Source organism: Nematolebias whitei, chromosome 19 (genome assembly GCF_014905685.2).
Source record: "Nematolebias whitei isolate Nwh7 chromosome 19, NemWhi1, whole genome shotgun sequence".
Classification (NCBI taxonomy): Eukaryota; Metazoa; Chordata; class Actinopteri; order Cyprinodontiformes; family Rivulidae; genus Nematolebias; species Nematolebias whitei.
In genome coordinates, this window is record NC_056516.1 from 12,829,714 (window position 1) to 12,834,650 (window position 4,937).

The window sequence follows — 4,937 nt, forward strand, 5'->3', positions numbered from 1 at the left end:
GTATCCCCAGGCCAGAGAAGATACACCATCCATACAGCAACTTCTGGGTCTTCTCTGGGGCCCCTAACCAGTGGGACGATCCCAAAAAACCTCTAAAAGATGGCGTCCATGAGGCATCCTAATCAGATGCCCTAACCACCTCAACTAACTCTTTCCAATGCACAGGACCAATGGCTATGCCAAGCTTCTTCAGAACGACAGAGCTCAATTAACTTAAATTCAGTTTATTTATATAGCGCCAAAACACAACAGAAGTTGTCTCAGGGCACTGGACAAAAACAGTCTCATACATACAAAAGCCTTTATGTAAAGTTCTCTATCTAAGGAAGCCAGCAGACTTGTTGAATCTTCACTTTGTCGCAGTCTCCCATCCTGAGCAAGCACAAAAGCAACAGTGGAAAGGAAAAAACTCATTTTTAACAGGAAAAAACCTCCAGCAGAACCAGGCTCAGGACAAGCGGCCATCTGCTTCGACCGGCTAGGTTTGACAGGAAGGACAGGAAGGAGAAACAAACGCTCATAGAATGGCAGGTCCAGACATAGGTTCATGTGTACCCTTTATTGGAAGAAAGACAAAAACACATGTCAAGGAAGAAAAAAATATAAATACAAAACAGGCAGAAATACAAAACAAAGTCAATCAGAGTCAGATAAATGTATTTGTCATTCGCATCTCATGTGATACATGTGGTGGAACGAGATTATGTACACAGGGTCCCAGTTACATCTAACAATAAAATAAAATAAAAAAACAGTAATAAGATCTAAGATATGAACTAAGAAAAACATCAGCTAAATAGTACACAAAGCACTAGTAACATAAAAACTTTACGTCGAACAGCAGCATTGTAAGAGTCTCACTGTCTGCAGCCTTCTCCAAGATGGCCACCAATTAACACCAGCTGTCGGCCATCAACCTGATGAGGAGCAACACTACTTAAGGCTGCAGTCCAGTGTGATCCAACGCTGGAGCATTGTGCCTCATTTGGTATTTATGCCTTCAGCCTGAAAATATGTGTCTAAGAGAATTAGACTTACCTTGTTCTTTGTGCCCACAGTATCCTGAATCCTCAAATTCTGTCTTGCCTGCCAGTCATCTTCGAGTCCTGCATTGTTGCCTCTCGCTTGTTGGACCTGCCTTGCCTGCCATTGCATGTCAGATTCGCCTGGCCTCCCTTGCCTGATCCCCTTTGCTCTGGGGCCACCGTAGATTCCACTCTACACCCCACTATGGCATTCACCACCTGTAAGAGAAACAAACATATCATCAAAATCTACTCAGCCACGCTACCAGGACCAAATGACCCTGTTCTCTCTTTCTCTCTTTCAGGAGCTCCAGAGATCCCAAGTGTAAATTTCCCCTCACTGTAAATAATAAACACTGTTACCTTTTTATACATCTGAGTTTGGCTTTATCCTGGTCTCGTGCAACTCTGGGTTCCGCCAGTCATTACAGAAATGTTCCAGCCACAACAGGCCCAGAACACGACCAGAGGCAAACTAACTCTTTCCACTTCCAACATGGAATGCGTAACTCAGCTTGAGGAGATGCTTGAACGAGTCCTAACACAACAAGAAGCAGCACAGGAGAATTTGAGAAAATTAGGAGGTATGTTTTTTTCTTTAAATCAGAGACTTACCTTCCTCACCTGTAGTTCTTGCTGCACCTCCTATGAGTAACACCCCCAACGTTATGCCTGAAGTCGTTTCCGCAAGCCTGTAGGTAATCACAAAACCTTCAGAACTCTTCTCAGGGGATCCCAACTTATGTGAAGGTTTCCTAAAGCAGTGCAAACTTACATTCAAATGTGCTCCTCAGCTCTACATGTCAGATTCAGCTAAAATTACATATTTCATCAGTCAATTAAAGGGTGACGCGCTTCGATGGGCGAACTCCTACTTACAATATCATGATTTAGATCTGGTGTCTTTTGTCTTTTGATACTCTGCTGAAAGAGTTCCAAAGAATTTTCGACCGACCACTACAGAGACCCAACGCCGTAAAACGGCTCCATGTACTTTGTCAGGGCAGCCGTCCCGTCGCCGAATATGCCTTGGAGTTCCGCATCCTAGCGGCCCTGATCAGATGGAACGACTTCGCACTCCAAGGTACCTTTTTACATTCTCTGTCCGATCCCATCAAAGACCAGGTTGCTGCACGGGGTGAGCCTGAGAGTTTCGACGAGCTAACCAACCTGGCGGTGGCTATTGACGAGCGTTTCCAGGAGTGGAAAAAAGAGAAGGACTACAACACCCACCTTCGCTCCACTTCCGGGTTTGCGATGTCATCAGGTGAACCCCATGCCTACAAGAGCTCGTTCAAGAACTACAAGTCCCAAGGAGGTAAACCTTCCAGTTCATTTATCAATCTTGGTGTGATAATGGACCCTTCCCTGAAACTTAACAATCATGTAAACATGATTGTTAAATCATGTTTCTTCCAACTGAGGCGGCTGTCTAAACAGAAGCCCATATTATCCAAAAATAACATGGAGACAGTAATACATGCATTCATTACATCTAGGATTGATTACTGCAATTCACTCCTGTTTGGTAAAGAAGGAGATGAGTGGAAAATCGCCTTCAGAACACCACTTGGACACTTTGAATATCTAGTCATGCCGTTTGGGTTGACTAACGCGCCTGCAGTGTTCCAAGCATTAGTCAACAATGTACTAAGATATTTTATTAGTGACTTCGTATTCGTCTATTTGGACAACATCCTCATTTATTCTCAGGACAAGGAGGAACACATCAAACAAGTTAGAAGAGTTCTTCAAAGACTGTATGAGAACCAATTATTCGTGAAAGGAGAGAAATGTGAATTTTATGTCTCATCCGTCTCTTTTCTGGGTTTCATATTAGAGGGTGGTTGTTACAGGACGGACTCTGAGAAAATCAGGGCAGTGGAGGAATGGACCATTCCCGAGACCCGGAAACAACTTCAATGCTTTCTGGGTTTCACAAACTTTTATAGATGGTTCATCAGAGATTACAGTCGTATTGCTGCACCACTCTCTCAACTCACATCCATCAACCGGACCTTAAAATGGACTCCTGAGGCTGACACCGTTTTTGTTAAGCTGAAGAGACTCTTTTTCTACTCCAGTTGTGTGTCATCCTGACCTCAGTCACCAGTTCATTCTTGAGGTGGATGCCTCGGACACAGGTGTTGGTGCGGTTCTGCTCAACGTTCCCCCAATGACAACAAGGACCACCCGTGTGCCTTCTTTTCACGTCGACTTTCGCAGGCTGAGAGGAACTATGACCTCGGAAACTGTGAGGTATTGGCAGTCAAGGTGGCATTGGAAGAGTGGCGCCATTGGTTAGAGGGCACTACTCCTTTCTTAATATGGATGGACCATAAAAACCTCACTTACCTGAGAGATGCTAAACATCTAACCCCCAGGCAGGCACAATGGTCTCTTTTCTTCAACAGATTTAACTACATCTTGACTTTTAGGCCCGGCTCTAAGAATGTCAAGCCTGATGCCCTGTCATGCCAGCTCTCTCCCCTGAACGACCCTGAAACAGAGGAGAACATTTTTTCTCCGGTCTGCGTTGTGGGGGCTCTCACCTGGGCCATCGAAAAGGAGGTTCTGGAGATCCAGAAGGATGAGCCTGACCCTGGCACAGGTCCCACCAGTAAACTCTTCATCCCCTCCAACATGAGGGCCAAGGTACTGGACTGGCTACGCTCACACAAACTCTCCTGTCACCCTGGCGCCTCACCCATGCTCTCCCTTGTAAAAACTCACTTCTGGTGCCCCACACTCAATCAGGATGTAAAGTCTTTTGTTTCAGCCTGCCTGACCTGTGCAAGAAATAAAACTGGAACTCAACCTCCTGCCAGACTCTTCCGACCTCTGCCCACACCCAACCATCCCTGGTCACACATCTTTGTAGACTTTGTCACAGGACTTCCACCCTCAGAAGGTAACACCACCATCCTCACTTATCGACCGGTTTTCAAAAACAACTCATTTCATCGCCCTTCCTAAACTTCCCTCTGCTTTTTAAACTGTACAATTACTCATTCAACATGTCGTCCATATTCATGGTATCCCCTCTGACATAGTCTCAGATCGAGGCCCTCAATTTATATCACAGGTCTGGATAAACTTCTGTAAAACGCTAGGGGCGACAACCAGTCTTACGTCAGGTTACCACCCCCTATTCAACGGCCAGGCTGAGCATTGCAATCAAGAGCTCGAGACCACTCACCATTGCATCATCGAACGTAACCCCTCAGCCTGGAGTCAACGTTTGGTCTGGGTTGAGTACGCCCACAATGCACACAAATCATCTGCCATAGGTATGTCCCAGTTCGAGGCCTCACTTGGCTACAATCCTCCCTTATTTCCTAGTCAGGAGACCTACGTTTCAGTCCCATCAGTTCTGCACCACTTCCGCCGTTGCAGACGAGTCTGGCGGCAAACCAAGGCAGCTCTTATGCGCACCGCGGCCCAAAATAAGAAGTTTGCTGACCTCCATCGCTCCGCAGCCCCATCTTATCAGGTGGGTCAAAAGGTATGGCTTTCCAACAGGGCCATCAACATTAAGGACAGCCCGAAGAAGATGGCCTCCCAATTCATCAAACCCTTCCCTATCACCAAAATCATTAACCAGTCTGCAGTTCATCTCCCAGGTCATCTCCCAGATCAAGCCAGTCTTCGAAAGTCCCTTGCGCCCTTCTGCCAACCTCCCTCCACCCACCCGACTGATCGATAACCACCCGACCTTCACAGTCAGGACCATTCTAGATGTTCGTCGTCAGTGCCATGGTTACCACTATTTAGATGACTTGGAGGGCTATGGCCCCGAGGAAAGGTCATGGATTCCCCGTTCTTTTATCCTGGACCCCCCGTTTGATTACCAACTTCTTCAGAGCCAACCTGGAGAAACGATACAGGTTGCCTGGAGGCAATTCTTGGGGG